Genomic DNA, 16956 nt, shown 5'->3' with positions numbered 1-16956 from the left:
AAACTCTCCAGAAAGCAGGAATAGAAGGAACATACCTCAACATAATGAAAGCTATATATGACAAACCCACAGCAAGCATTACCCTCAATGGTGAAAAATTGAAAGCTTTTCCCCTAAAATCAGGAACAAGACAAGGGTGCCCACTCTCACCACTACTATTCAACATAGTTTTGGAAGTTTTGGCCACAGCAATCAGAGCAGAAAAAGAAGTAAAAGGAATCCAGGTAGGAAAAGTACAGTCTATTTCAACACCAGGAGTCCATCTTAGCTTTATACTTTATATTGAAAACTTTAAATATCATGAGTTTGAATACTTTAAAACTTTTAAAATTAAAGATAATTTTAATTCAGAACTTTTAAATTATTTCTTTTTTTTTTTTTTCAATAAAGGAAGGCTATTGGCATGGTACTATACTCAATGTAGATATGTAGATTCAGACTCAGTCTAACATAAAAATGACTGATTTCACCCACTGTATAAAGTCAGTGTACTGAAAATTATCACATTTACTATGTTTTTCATTATTTAAACTCGTGCTTTTGAAGAGACTGTAAAGAATCAATCTTCAAAGCCCAAAATTTGCACCAAAATCTTTATGAATGTTTCTGGAGCAGCTAAAGCCTTACTAGATACAGTTTGAATATATTCCTTTACAGTTTAAATATATTGAAAGCTTATTTTCAAGGCTCCTGTATTCAACCTCATAACTCCACACATTTTAACTGGTGGCTCCTACTGACCTCACATGTTACAGTTTAGAGGTTGTCTCATACTGAAACTTTCTCTACGTGTACAACAGGGCTGCACCAATGGCATCCTATACTGATCATGCTCTGTACTGTCATCTCCCAAACTAGCCTCTGGTCCCTTCTTCACTACAGTGTCTGTAAGACTTAATACAGAGCCCTGCATTCCACCATTCAGTAAAGCATTTATTAAACTGTGTTATTCTTCCCAGTGTTAAAAATCAGATGAAAATCTTGCCTTAAAATACAGATGTTTCTACTGATCAAGAAAACTTGTTTAAGGTAAGAGAATTTAACTTTATTATCCAACATTAATATTGGATGGATAATGTTGGCTTCCCAGTTGGTGCTAGTGGTAAAGAATCCTCCCCACCAGTGCAGGAGATGCAAGAGATGGGGGTTCAACCCTGGGTTGGGAAGTTCCCCTGGAAAAGGGAATTGCATTCCACTCCAGTATTCTTGCCTGGGAAGTCCCATAGACAGAGGAACCTGGTGGGCTATCCCCCATGGGGTCGTAAAGAGTCGGACACAACTGAGTGACTGAGCACACGCACGTCCAGCATTTGGAGTTACAATTTGCAGGAAGACATCACAAAGGTTGAATTAGGAGGGAAAATTAAAAGGCCAGGGAAAATAAGATTTTTTTCCATGATCCTCACTGTCCAAATTCTCTGTGTCCATAAGAAACACTATTTATAGGAATGGAGTACATAACATTTAGATGACCTTGGATTCAGATCACACTGTGGATCCCAGATAGAAACCTGTAAGGGAAGAGAAGTACATGACATTAAGTCACAGATGGTTATCCAGGTGACCCCAGGGCTAAAGGAATTAAACTAGTAAGAAATTAAGGGCCCAACAGGGAAAGAAGTTGCTTCCATTTCAGCAAAGACAGGCAATCAAAACTTTATACATATTAAATACCTTCTCAGGAAACATGCTCTGTTCCCTATTCACCACACATCTTTATAAGCTAAACTCTGTAACATTACAGAATTAATGCAACCTCTATAAATCTACATATTTTTACCTGATGCCCCACAAAGAAGGGAAAGACCTGCATCATGTCTAGAGAAAGGTATATACCAAGGTTTAACTTAATTAACTGGTAGAAGAAGACATTTCTTGTTTATAGGTTGACAGGAAGAGAGAAAAAAATAGCAAGGGTGTCTGAGGATCTCCCAGGTCTGACAAGAGTCCCAAGTCTGAGGGAGGCTCTCCTTTGTATTTTTTCATCTCACTGAGTGGGACATTTCATGACCTCAAGATACAGAGAGCAAAAAGCATGGTTACCCCTTTATTCAAAGACAGTGCTATGCAGAATTCACATGTTCTCACACTGCTTCCAGCCCTCTGCCTAAGGTGGGGTAACTTTAGACAGTCATTCAGGCCCTCCTGGAGCCCATGTCAGAGGAGCTCTCTTGTCCAAAGGTGCCCCACTAAAAGGTCTCAATGTGTATATTTGTAAAACATATGATTTTATCTTTCAAAATAATCACTATCATTTGGAGGCTCATTTTTTTCACTGGAATGAATGCAGATTTGGGGGAACCAGAGTTTATATCTTTGGGGAATTCACTCTGAATGATGCATACATAAAAATTGAAACTCAATCAGTTGCTGTACAGCAGAAATTAACACATTGTAACTCAACTATGTTTTAATTTTTAAATTTTTAAAAATAAGAAAAAAATTCAAAAGCGCATATTTATTTAAGTGTGCAAAGCAACCATAACAAATAGATTTTTCATATCTGTCAAATCATCAAACAGTTTCTCTCAGCTTCCAGTTTTTCTTCTCTGGGGTGCTTCTAATAATCATTGAATATTAGTGTAATAATTCTGGAGAAGCTAAAAATATACAAATGTAAGGCACTCCCCTGTACTGAATTAGTGAACTAAAACTACATGATCCATTACCTGACATCTGCTGGCCTCTGGATGGATACAGATAGGAACTGTGTCATGGAATCTTTGTGCACGTTGGTTCATCAGCCACTTTGCCCAGAATATTCTGAGTGGATGACAAGACATTAAATATGGTAATTCCATTTTCAGCAATATCTTTGTGTAAAGTTGACTCAGACAATACTGTTAAAAAAAAAAAAAACTACTAAGATGTTAGATTCACTTTTGGTAATACTGTCAAAAAAAGATTCTTAAAATGACAGATGAATCAAGAAAGATTTTACATGGAAAAAATTCAGGAAACAAACACCTAAAATAAAAACACATTGGATATTTCTGGGCATGGAAGCCCCCAGGATAAGAAAGCCAGAATTCAGATTTACACAAATGTAAGGCAATAAAACTTTCACATTGAGTCAGCATAATAAATGCCATGTTGCTTGCAAGTTGGGATGAAAGTTGTATTACCAAAACATACACCCTTTATTTAGTTTCAGTGTCCCTGGAACATGATATTTAAAGGGAAAACTTGGTAACAAAGGCTTTTAACTTATAGCTACTTAGGGAGAAAAGAAGCCTTAAGTAAGACCAGGTATTGACATGTTAGAGTTACATATTTATAAGTTTACAAAGTCAGGGTTGGTTTGCACGCCACTTTCTGAGAGGCTCCAGCCAGTTCCCTGGTCCCCTTCTCCAAGCTGGTTCTGCCCATAGTGATCCCTTACACACATCTACCCTAACAAGAGATAAGAGTAGCCTTGTCTCACATCACTGATGTTACTGCTGGGTAACGCTTGAGACTCCTGGTCATGCTTCCTGTCAGGGGGCCCTTCACAGACTCACTGACCTCCCTAGAGAAAAATTCAGTGATTTGTAAATGGGTTGAGGTTAAAAAAAAAAAAAAAACCAAAACAAAAAAAAAAAAACACCTTATCCATCTTCTCAAGATCCAATCTGGAAAAGATCGTATTAAGAGTCAACTGATGTGCCCTCTCCATGGGTGATGCATTAGTTTTGGTGTGGAGGGAAAGTGGTCCTAATTCTCAGTTCCGCTGAGGTAGCATCTAACAAATAATGGGAACTGTTAACCCTGTATAGAACACTGGCTAAGAAAGTGAAGTGTGTTAGTCACTCTTCGTGACATGATGGACTGCTGTAGCCTGCCAGGCTCCTCTGTTCATGGAATTCTCTAGGCAAGAATACAGGAGTGGGTAGACATTCCCTTCTCCAGGGACTCTTCTTGACCTCAGGATCAAACCCGTGTGGGTCTCCTGCTTTGCAGGCAGATTCTTTACCATCTGAGTCACCAGGGAAGCCCAGGTTAAATTAAAGAAAGTATTTTCCTCAGTGTTTGTAAATGCAACAGGTTTTAGAAATGTCCACATCCTGTATTCCATATTGACCAAGCCTGATACTTGTAAGTCTAGATGTATCTATTTCGGGTCTCTCTGATAGTTGTACCAAGAAAATTAGGAAGTGTAGCCTAAGGCTCTATTCATTTAGGACACAATGAGGCCATCCTATAATCAACATACATAGAAGCCCAGCTCCCTGGGAGATGTTACATGTACACTCTAAAGCCTAACATACCAGAAAATGATGGACTCTTATAGATTTAAGGGCTTCAGCAGAATCCAGATGGATCTGAGGCAGTTGGTGAAACATAAGCCATTTGTGTTTTTCTCTGAGACCATGACTTCACTTATAATTTGGGGTCAGTACTTCATGAAATGCCTTGGCATTATTCATCAGGCATTGCCCAGGTCTGATCTAGACTTAGCTTCAGTTGGTGCTTCAGCATTCTTTCCCATTCTCTCAGCCTTGAGTCAGGGTCTATTTTCCTTAAAGTTTCCATTTTTATTTTTTATTTTTTAGAATGTATTTCTTCTTAAATGGAAGATAATTGTTTTACAATGTTGTGTTGGTTTCTGCCATACAGCAACATGAATCAGCCATAGGTATACATACGTCCCCTCCCTCCTAAACGTTCCTCTCACCCTATCCCGCCCCTTTAGGTCGTCACAGAGCACTGGGTTTGAGCTCCCTATGTCATACAGCAAATTCCCACTGCCTATTCATTTTATGGGTATTGTGTATACATATGGTATTGTGTATGTTTCAGTGCTATTGTCTTAATTTGTCCCACCCTGCCTTCCCAGGTGGCACTGGTAGTAAAGAACCCACCTGCCAATGCAGGTAGACGAAGGATACACGGGTTTGATCCCTGGGACAGGAAGATCCCCTGGAGGAGATCTGGAGTATTCTTGAGAAGACTCTCGACTGGAGTATTCTTGCCTGGAGAATCCCATGGACAGAGAAGCCTGGCAGGCTGCAGTTCTTAGGGTTGCACAGAGTCGGACACGACTGAAGCAACTTAGTATGCACTCCTTCCCTTACCGTGTCCACAAGTCTATTCTCCATGTTGGTGTCTCAATTGCTGCCCTGCAAATAGGTTCATCAGTACCATTTTTCTAGATTCCAGATATATGTTTTAATATAGAACTTTTTTTTTTTTTTTTACTTTCTGACTTACTTCAGTCTGTACAAGTCTGTACAAGAGGATCTAGGATCTAGGTTCATCTACCAAAGTTTCACTCTTGAGCCATCATCTGTTGCTGCTTCTTTCATAGTTTCTGACTTAGTAGCTCCCATTCCCTCTTAACTGTTTCCTTAGCCCAGTCTACTATCCAAGAAGTTTTTATGAAAAAAGCAACAGTTAGACCTATGCTTTGCTGTCCTGAGACCAGAGAAATAAAGTTAAGAATAGTTGCAAAATTTCTGAATCCACTCAGTGTACACACCATCAAAAGCATGTGTCAGAATGTGATGGGCAAGGCAAGGCCTATCTGGCTGGACATCCAACTATAACCTCACTTGTTTTTTTCAGATAAGGCAGAATGTGTTCCACAGAAAGAGATGATGTTCCTCATTATAGGAAGATACCCCACTCAAATATGTCAGAAGGCACTGCCAAAACCTACTCATTTGCTGTGACCTGAGCCCTGCCCCTATACCTGCTAGGGCCTTCTCTCCATTGGTGAGAGCTTTGTCTATCTGCAGGATGGATTCCTCTATTGTTTTCTGTGACTGCAGGGAACACTGGGAGACCTCTGTCACCTGAGGAAACAAGGAACAAAAATATTTCAGGTAAGAAAGATCTAGAGGGCTTCTTAGTGGCGCAGCAGTTAAAAAAAAAAAAAAAAAAAAAAGTCCACCTGCAATGCAGGAGATGTAGGAGATGTAGACTTGACTGGGTCGGGAAGATCCCTTGAAGAAGGGAATGGCTACCCACTCCAGTATCCTTGCCTGGAGAATCCCATGGACAGAGGAGCCTGGTGGGCTACAGTCCGTAGGGTCATTAAGAGTTGGACAGGACTGAAGTGACTGAGAATGCATGCACATGAAAGATCTAAACTCTTGCTAGGGAAATTAAAATGCCAAATCTGACCTTATAAACTTTGTATCTGTTAGGAAAATTAAATAGATAGCCTTGTTCAGGCTTCAGAGAGAAAACAGAGCAGGCCTTGACCTTGCTTCTAACCTGCCTGGACACTGCCCTGATTGTGAGTACCCTGACTGCCTGCTGAGAGTACAAGCCTTGAGGTCTCATATTAAGATAGAGGACAAATCTTCAGATTGTTGAGCCTCTGGAGGTGGTCTGGCCAATGAAGCCCAAGACTTAACAACATTACAAGTTTTTACATAAAACAAACAGCATTAACAAGAAATCAGAACTGCAATTTGCTGACAGATTGATGATGATATCAGTTTGCCTCCTGTGATTATAAGCAGGAATCCCAAATTGCAATTTTTGATGTCTCACCCATGAAGAAGACACATTGCCTGGGACATTTTCCCAATCAGGACTCCAGATGTGCTGTGTCATGGGACTTGCCAGCACTATTTAAGCCTAAGTGTTAGTCAAAACCCAATTTGGTGACATATCCTCTACTGTTTCTATTTCTCTTTTCTTTTAATGTTAGTATATTGAAAGTTTCTCTAGTGGCTCAAGCAGTAAGGAATCCACCAGCAATGCAGGAGCTGCAGGAGACGCAGGTTCAATGCCTGGGTTGGGAAGATCCCCTGGAGGAGGGCATGGCAACCAACTCCAGTATTCTTGCCTGAAGAATCCCATGGACAGAAGAGCCTGGCAGCTACAGTCCATGGGGTCCCAGAGTCGGACACAACTGAAGGGACTTAGCACACACACATTTTGAAAGTAAGCCAGATAATTCTCTAATAAATATTGGTATTATTTATTAGTACCTACCAAGTGGCTTATTTTAACATATCCTTTGAATGTCAGATGAAAGTGAAAATTTTCTGCAAAACAGCACCCAAAGATCTTGCTTTGTTTCTTCTTCCTCATCACTCACAAACAACAAACATTTGCTCCTTGCAATTCTGGAGTCTGGGAAGTCCAAGATCAAGTTGCCAGAAAATGGGTGTATAGTGAGAGTTGCTTCCTGGTTCATAAATGGTGCCTTCTCATCATGTTCTGACCTGAGGAAGTTGTGGGGGAGCTCTCTGGGTCCTCTTTTATAAGAGCATTAATCCCACTCATGAAGCATATGCCCTCATGACTTAATCAGCTCCCAAAAGTCTCACCTCCAAATACTTTAGGGATTAGATTTTAACATATGAATTTTGGAGGGAGAAAAATATTCTGTCTGTAGCACCAAGGAACTGTTAACAGATTGACACTAACTAACGAGACATGACAACTAAATACATTTTGGGTCCTGGCACAGAAGGGCACTCAAAGATGTGTAAAATAAATGATTGGTGTCTGGATTTTCATAATAGAAGCAGAATTGGTCTCCAGTATAAGAATCTTCAGAGAAACTGCAACTGCTCATATTGATAAGAAAAGCCTTGTGTCCTGAGAAATCAGATCATGGAACTAGAGTGAAATACAGTTGGTTTTGGCTGAATTTCCAGGCTATGCTGTCTCTTTGGGCTCCTTTGGATGGTTTGAGGTGCTAGTGCTCATCTGTGAAGACAAGATGTGTGTAGATGAAGGTGCAGATAATGATGCACCAGCCCAAGTGTTGAAGGTCTGGAGAAGCACTGGAGTAAAGCTTTGTCCTGAAAACAGAATCCCTTCTGGAACAGCCCTGGCAGGACATCATGGGGCCTGTGTTTAAGCCCTGGGCTTAAACTGGCTGATGGGTCCCTGTGGTTCTGCAGGTGGCCCAGAAGGGACTTGGTCCACATTTGTGTCTTTATGTCCCTGACCATAATATACATTCTAAGCTCTTTGGTGCGACATACAAACCCTCCTTTGCGTTTTACTTCTCTTCTTTTCACAGCTATTTCCAAGACCTCCTCAGACAGCCATTTCGCTTTTTTGCATTTCGTTTTCTTGGGGATGCTCTTGATTCCTGACTCCTGTACAATGTCACGAACCTCTGTCCATAGTTAATAGGGCACTCGGTCTATCAGATCTAGTCCTCAAAATCTATTTCTCATTTCCACTTTATAATCATAATGGATTTGATTTAGGTCATACCTGAATGGTTTAGAGGTTTTCCCCACTCTCTTCAATTTAAATCTGAATTTGGCAATAAGGAGTTCATGATCTGAGCCACAGTCCGCTCCCAGTTTTGTTTTTGCTGATTGTATAGAGCTTCTCCATCTTTGACTGCAAAGAATATAATCAATCTGATTTCGGTGTGGACCATCCGGTGATGTCCATGTGTAGAGTCTTTCTTGTGTTGTTGGAAGAGGGTGTTTGCTATGACCAGTGCGTTCTCTTGGTAAAACTATATTAGCCATTTCCCTGATTCATTCTGTACTCCAAGGCCAAATTTGCCTGTTACTCCAGGTGTTTCTTGACTTCCTACTTTTGCATTCCAGTCCCCTAAAATGAAAAGGACATCTTTTTTGGGTGTTAGTTCTAGAAGGTCTTATAGGTCTTCATAGAACCATTCAACTTCAGCTTTTTCAGCATTACTGGTCAGGGCATTGACTTGGATTACAGTGATATTGAATGGTTTGTCTTGGAGATGAACAGAGATCATTCTTTCATTTTTGAGATTGCATCCAAGTACTGCATTTTGGATTCTTTTGTTGACTATCACAGCTACTCCATTTCTTTTAAGGGATTCCTGCCCACAGTAGTAGATATAATGGTCATCTGAGTTAAATTCACCCATGCCAGTCCATTTTAGTTTGCTGATTCCTAAAATGTCAACGTTCACTCTTGCCATCTCCTGTTTGACCACTTCCAATTTGCCTTGATTCATGTACCTAATATTCAGAAAAAGAAATGCAAAAAAGCAAAATGGCTGTCTGAGGAGGCCTTACAGATACCTGTGAAAAGAAGAGAAGCAAAAACCAAAGGAGAAAAGAAAAGATATACCCATTTGAATGCAGAGTTCCAAAGAATAGCACGGAGAGATAAGAAAGCCTTCCTCAGCAAAGAAACAGAGGGAACAAGAGAATGGGGAAGACTAGAGATCTCTTCAAGAAAATTAGAGATACCAAGGGAAGATTTCATGCAAAGAAGGGCTCAATAAAGGACCAAAATGGTATGGACCTGACAGAAGCAGAAGATATTAAGAAGAGGTGGCAAGAATACACAGAAGAACTGTACAAAAAAGATCTTCACAACCCAGATAATCATGATGGTGTGATCACTCACCTAGTGGCAGTTATCCTGGAATGCAAAGTCAAGTGGGCCTTAGGAAGCATTACTGCAAATAAAGCTAGTGGAGGTGATGGAATTCCAGCTGAGCTATTTCAAATCCTAAAAGATGCTGCTGTGAAAGTGCTGCACTCAATATGTCAGCAAATTTGGAAAACTGAGCAGTGGCCACAGGACTAGAAAAGGTCAGTTTTCATTCCAATCCCAATGAAAGGAAATGTCAACGAATGCTCAAACTACCGCACAATTGCACTCATCTCACACGCTAGTAATGCTCAAAATTCTCCAAGCCAGGCTTCAATAATACACGAACCATGAACTTCCAGATGTTCAAGCTGGTTTTAGAAAAGGCAGAGGAACCAGAGATCAAATTGCCAACATCCACTGGATCATTAAAAAAGTAAGAGACCTCCAGAAAAACATCTATTTCTGCTTTATTGACTATGCCAAAGCCTTTGGCTGTGTGGATCACCACAAACTGTGGAAAATTCTTCAAGAAATGGGAATACCAGAACACCTGACCTGCCTCTTGAGAAAGCTGTATGCAGGTCAGGAAGCAACAGTTAGAACTGGACATGGAACAACACACTGGTTCCAAATAGGAAAAGGAGTATGTCAAGGCTGTATATTGTAACCCTGCTTATTTAACTTATATGCAGAGTACATCATGAGAAACTCTGGGCTGCCTCAAGCACAAGCTGGAATCAAGATTGCCGGGAGAAATATCAATAACCTCAGATATGCAAATGACACTACCGTTATGGCAAAAAGTGAAGAAGAACTAAAGAGCCTCTTGATGAAAGTGAAAGAGGAGAGTGAAAAAGTTGGCTTAAAGCTCAACATTCAGAAAACTAAGATCGTGGCATCTTGTCCCATCACTTCATGGCAAATAGATGGGGAAACAGTAGAAACAGTAGCTGACTTTATTTTTATGGGCTCCAAAATCACTGCAGATGGTGATTGCAGCCATGAAATCAAAAGACGCTTGCTCCTTGGAAGGGAAATTATGACCAACCTAGACAATATATTAAAAAGCAGAGACATTACTTTGCCAACAAAGGCCCATTTAGTCAAGGATATAGTTTTTCCAGTGGTCATGTATGGATGTGAGAGTTAGACTATAAAGAAAGCTGAGCACAGAAGAATTCATGCTTTAGAACTGTGGTGTTGGAGAAGACTCTTGAAAGTCCCTTGGACTGCAAGGAGATCCAACTAGTCCATCCTAAAGGAGATCAGCCCTGGGTGTTTATTGGAAGGACTGGTGCTGAAGCTGAAACTCCAGTACTTTGGCCACCTGATGCAAAGAGCTGACTCATTGGAAAAGACCCTGATGCTGGGAATGATTGAGGGCAGGAGGAGAAGGGGACAACAGAGGATGAGATGGTTAGATGGCATCACCAACTCAATGAACATGAGTTTGGGTAAATTCTGGGTGTTGGTGATGGACAGAGGCCTGGTGTGCTGCAGTTCATGGGGTCACAAAGAGTCAGACATGACTGAGCAAGTGAACTGAACTGAACAAACCCTCCATCACAGCTTTTTCTCCAGCTTTCCACCCTTATCGCTTAAGTGATGCCTCCCACCTCCCATTGAGTTATAGCATACAAGAACACAATCTCTGTTTTTTCACATATTTGTACATATTTTTTCTTGTGCCTTGATGCTCATCCACCCTTTCTCAACCATTCAGCACACTGAGTGATACTACTTCTAGTATCTTGTATCTCTTCTTACCCCAATTTTTCTTAAGCTCCCTTCCCAATTTGGAATGGCTTTGAGTACTTTGAGTTGGTCCTTAGCTACACCCCATGCTGGATGTGTGACTTTGAATAACTTAACTTCTTTGTGCATCACATTTCTCAATTGTATATTGTGGGTAGCAGTAGAATCTAATTCATAATATTATTCTTGAGTCTTTACCTGGTAATCCAGCAAAAGCACTTTAGAATATGCCTGGTACAAAAAATGCATACTCAATATGTATCAGCTGTTAGGAACCTTTCTTCTTATACTATTCCTTGTCCATCATCATCATCTGTGTATTCTAGTATGATAACTCTTATTAAACTAGACTCAATCAACTATTATATTTGTTTGCATTTCAGATAATAACCACTGTGCAGTCAAAAGTGTGTCTTAAATATTGTATCCCATTTTTAGAAAAAGTCAGTACAAGAAAGAAATCTCATTTACTTGGATTCATTATTCTAAGCTATTTTTAGAAATATTTGTAGTCTCTTCAAGAATATCTAATTGTGGTTATAAAAAGATAAAAAGTCAAGCTATCACCATGTTCCACTTCCCACCTACAGCTGGTACTGTTTGGTCTTAGGCCTTCAGAAAGAGGAATAAAAACCATTTGACTTCTTTCATTTACCCATCTCTGATCTCTCCCTGGGCTTCCCTGGGGGCTCAGATGGTAAAGAATTTGCCTACAATGCAGGGGACCTGGATTTGATCCCTGGGTCGGGAAGATCCTCTGGAGAAGGGAACGGCAACCCACTCCACTCTTGCCTGGGAAATCCCATGAACTGAGGAGCCTGGCGGGCTAAAGTCCACAGAGTTGCAAAGATTCCTTATCTTAACTCCTTTCTATGAATGAAAATTTACATGTAGAAAAATAACTTGCCCAGTAATGGCTCCAAGCACTCTGAACATAGGGTGGAACCTTTCATGAGTACTTTGAATGATGACTTGAAGGTGTGAAGATATGGAAATGGACAAGTTTCCTTGCTCTTGACAATTACAATTCAGATTGTTTTCTGGCACTTTGTCAATATGAACTAAGACTTTTTTGGTCAGATGTTATTTAGTCTGATTCATGTTGATATACAGCAGAAACCAACACAACACTGTAAAGCAACTATCCTCCAATTAAAAATAAATAAATTAAAGAAAAAGAAGTTCTATAGGCAAAAAAAAAAAAAAAAGACCAATAAAAGCTTTCAGTGATTGTGTCTCTGGTAAGCAAAATTAAAAAGTCCCTGAAGATATCTCTCCTCTAATATACATACACTGCATTGTCCCTGGAAATAGGCTGTTTTCATCCTGTGCTTAGGCTACATTATAGAACACAACTTAACTTTTAAGAAATTGGAGGCTGACCAGGGTGGCATTACCTAATCACATGAGAATATTTCCTGGTGCTCTCCAGAACTGTGGAGCTCGGGCCTGTCCTCAACAACTTGCATAGCGTCAGGAGTGTAGGGAATACAACCGATAAAAATCATTCTGAGCAGCTTTAAATTGGTGATAGTCGATCTCCATTGGAAGGGCTGCCTTGAGGGGGTCTTGGGATTCTCCGGAAATCAAGGCTGCTGAGAGTCTCTTTTTGGAGGATACCTGAACTAGCCGCCCAATTCTCCCAGGTAAGGCAGTCCAGATTTTCTCAGTTCTGCTTTTCGGGGGAATATGGGAATTTGTGTACGTTAGGTCTTGGAATTACGTAGATGCCTTGAACCCCCAAGAGTCTGCTCCTATGAACAGGTTTCTCCTGACAATTGCTCTGTGCCAGGTCCCTAGCTACCCTGATCTGCTCGGCCCACCCATGCACGATACAAACATTGTTAGCCAGACTTGGGAAGCCAAAAGTTTTATTTCTCTCTTGTGGAAGAGTTGGAAAGCCTCGCATGGCACAGGGAACTCTGCTCAATAATTATTGCCTATGAAAGCATGAAAAAAGATCTTACCTCTGTGAGCCTCCATGTTCTTAACAATAGGTAGGTAAAACAATAATTCCTCCTGGATTTGTTACTGTACAGGTTGATAACAAATAGCTTAATAAATAATTTTTATTTAGCCAGGATTAGTATACTACTTCTTCAGTGAGCAAGTGAAGCCATGAGTTCATATGTCCATAAGTCCTGTAAACTGTAAAATGCCTAGAAATCTGATTGATAGATTATTTTGTCAGAAAAAAATTATAGATTGGCTTAACACTTCTCCTCTGTATGAAATATCTTATTTCATTTTATCTGTTGGGGAGCAGTATGGAGTAAAGCAGGGCTTTTTGTTTTTGGTGTCTTATAAGCAGGAGAATTTAAAGAGTTCTTAGAGTTAATATTCAAAAAGCTCTGGGGAAGAGTAGATGAGTTTACACAGCTGGGTATTTCAGGTGTTTTGTTTGCTTGCTTTTGTTTTTCGCTTTTACTGTAAAGGAGATATCCAAGCAAATAAGCTTTAAACTTCAATTAAACAGGTAAATTAGATTAGATTGTGTAGATGATTAACAGTTTCCAAAAGTTATTATCCGTAAAGTCTCCGTGATGATTAAAAATATCCCAAATCCCTATTTACAGCAAGTTACCACAGCTGATTCTGATGTAACTTGTGCACGAGCCATGCTTTTAAAAAGTGCACGCTAAATGAGTAAACTTTATAGCTATTTTTAACAGTTGGTGAGTGTAAATGTGATTGAATTATTTCATATATTAGAGCTTTGTAGAATTTATGAAATTAAATATAGTTATTACAAAAATAAGCAAGAAATAACCTACTGGGGTGTAAACAGTCTGAAGGTAGGGGCCCTCTTTTTTTCTCGAGTTTCTCCAACCCCTGGCAGTTAGAAAATGCTCGAAGGAGGGAGGAGGAGACGGGAGGAAGCGACCCCACCCCGCACCTCAGCAAAGGGGCTGAATTTTGGTCCTCAGTCAGAGAAAGGATACCAGCCTCCTTTCCGCAGTTGAGGTAGGATTCATTCCCCTTCCTTTGTAGGGATTTTTGTGCAGCCCCCAGGGGGATGCCGGGGGAGGAGCAGCGCATCTTGCTTTGGTCTCGCAACCGCAACCACCACACACAGCATCGCCGCGCGGCCGCCAGCTACCTTTCAGCTTGCAGGGGAAGCGAGGGTACGCCAGTGCGGTCTGTGCTGGGAAATTCTTGTTGTTCGCTAACGGAAACGTGCCTGGATGACCACACCTAGAAGCGAATTTGTGTGTTGCGCGGGGGAGCTGTAGCTGGGGGACGGGTTCTCAGTTCTCAGCTGCCTTTGCGCGCCCCTCGCGCTCTCCCCGCGTCTGGCTTCGGAAATCGACTGTTCAGTAGCTGAAAATCAAGAAGGGATGTTATAGCCCTCCTGCTTGGGGAAGAGGCGAACCGAAAGAAGAGCTCATTTTGTGGTTTAACTGTCGGAGTTTTTAACGTTGGTGGTTTTGTTTTTTCATTTTTTTAAAAATTGGGGAACGGATTAAGGGATGAGGCTGGTGACAAGTCGGCTTGGCTCCTCTACACCTGGCACTGGAAACCCAGGTATCCCCAAAACAGACCTGGCCCGTTTTTTACGGTTGGCTTGGGTTTCTTTGGCCTCGCAATACAGAGCAGCAGCCGTGAATGTGACAAAGTAACTGTGGGGTGCAATAGGTCAACAGACCGTTTCTCAGGGGTGCTTTGCCAGGAAAGAGGTTTGGGGTTTTGTTTGCCTGAATGGTTAATTTTGGTAATTTTTGCTTAGGCATTTCTTGTCTGTTTTCTGTTAGTTAACATACCTACTCTATTCATAACAATAAAAATACGTGCAGTATGTTCGTGCATATATGAAACCTTGATATTATAGATTACCCAAAGATAATCACTACGATTTTGATGTACATTCTTCCTGATTTTTTTTCTTTCTTATATTAAGGTATATCTGTATTTTGATATCCTGAAGCTTATATAATTTAGAGTTCTGCCTTAAAGAAAATAAAAAATAAAAATTCAAAAAAAATTAAAATTAGCAAATAAATTCTAAGTAACATTTTCTTAAAGCCGAGAGGGCTACAGAACTTTATATTACCTTCTTTTTTTTTTTTTTGCACTTCTTAGAGTACTTCCTTCTTATTTCTTCTTATCATATTTGAATTTCATTGTGCACACTAATTTCTGGCATTCTTAATAATGTTGCGCCCTACAGAAGAAACATTTTTAGTGCATTTTAAAATTTCATTTCATTATACTGAGCAACTGAATGACAGTTATAATTAAATTGACCTTTTACTATTTTTGTTGTCTTCTGAATAGTTATAGGTAGGAGCTGTTTTGCTAGAACAGCGTGGTCTTTGGTTCACTAGCTAGCTTTCTTTTTTAATTTATTTTTTAATTGGAGGATAATTGCTTTACAATGTTGTGTTGGCTTCTGCCATAAACAATGTGAATCAATCATTTTAAATATATATATATACTCCCTCTTGAGCCTCCCCCCATCCTGTCCCTCTACGGTCACAGAGCACAGAGGCTGAACTCACTGTGTTATAAAGCAGCTTCCAACTAGCTATTTTACTCATGATAATGTATATATGGCAATGCTACTTTCTTAGTTTCTCCCACCCTCTCCTCCTGCTGCTGTGTCCACAAGTCTGGACACATGACTCCACCCCTTCATCTGTCTTATGGTTCTTTAGATCTTTAGTGGTAGATCTTTTCCAGAAGGTTCCAGTTTTTTTCATCCATGGTTGTTCTGCAAATGGTTATGACTTTGGTATACCTATCAGAGGAGGTGAGCTCAGATGAGTGTCTTTCTACTCTATCATCTTGTGTGGTCTCCTGAATTTAATATTGAGGTATAAAAATCCTTTTTTCTTTTATATTTGATGTAATGCTATTCATCACATTTTCTTAGGAAAGTTTACCTTTAAGTTGTGATTATATACCATCTTTCCTAATGTTAAAGCTAAAATGTACTTGTCCAATATAGTATCATGGTGAAATTAGATGATAAGTGCTTTCTTTTTAAAAAAAACTTTACAAAATGTATGAAGTAAACATAATTTTCTATTTCAACATTGCCAGTATTTCATCTTTTGACATTAGTCCACTCAGAGTCTGAAAGGACTTTGGGAATTCTGTTAGTTTTTCTTAGCTGCAGTTTATTTATCTCTAAGTGGATTTAGCTAATCTCTAGTATTTGTTTGTACTTTTCCAATTTATGATACTAAAATCAATGCAGATTTTCAATTCACTTAACTCTAAGTTGGCAATAAAAATATTATTCACTCAATATGTACCTCAAAGGTTTGCTACATATGTAAGCTTTTAGAATGAATCTTCCAAGCAATAATTGGCATTAAACTGTAAGCTGTATTTATTTTTTTTTAAACTATTTCAATATTTGGTATGTACCCACAAAGATGGACTCTTTAATCTTTTAGTCAGTTTAAAAAAATCAGTACAAGTAAATGAGTAATAAATGTGATTGATTCTATATTGATTCAGTTCAATTTGACAGACATTTAATTGCATAATTATTATATGCTTATAATAGATATAGACTGTGACATGGTCCCAGATATTGAAGTGTTTACAGTCTTGAAAGGTGAAAGTTTTATAAGAAAAACATACAAAGGAAATCTGGTGGTGGTTTAGTTGCTAAGTCACATCTGATACTAATTCAAATAATAATTAGTATATGAATATGTATGTGTTAACATGAATGTATACACATGAATGAGTATATGCATATAAAATTTCAGGTGAAAATGAAGAATGGTAACAAGTATATGGGTAACGGGCATAGAGGGTAGCTATTCTAGCTCTGTTAGTCAAAAAAGGATTCTCTGAGGAGGTAAATACATAAAAGTTGTAAATAAAGGGAGGGGGTAAACCATTTGAAGAGGTAGTGGAATAGTGTTTCAGGCAGGAGATCGGCAGGTTGCTGAAGTGAAAACAAGCTTGGTG

This window comes from Dama dama, chromosome 20 (genome assembly GCF_033118175.1).
Source record: "Dama dama isolate Ldn47 chromosome 20, ASM3311817v1, whole genome shotgun sequence".
Lineage (NCBI taxonomy): Eukaryota > Metazoa > Chordata > Mammalia > Artiodactyla > Cervidae > Dama > Dama dama.
Note: the sequence above shows the minus strand (reverse complement) of the source record.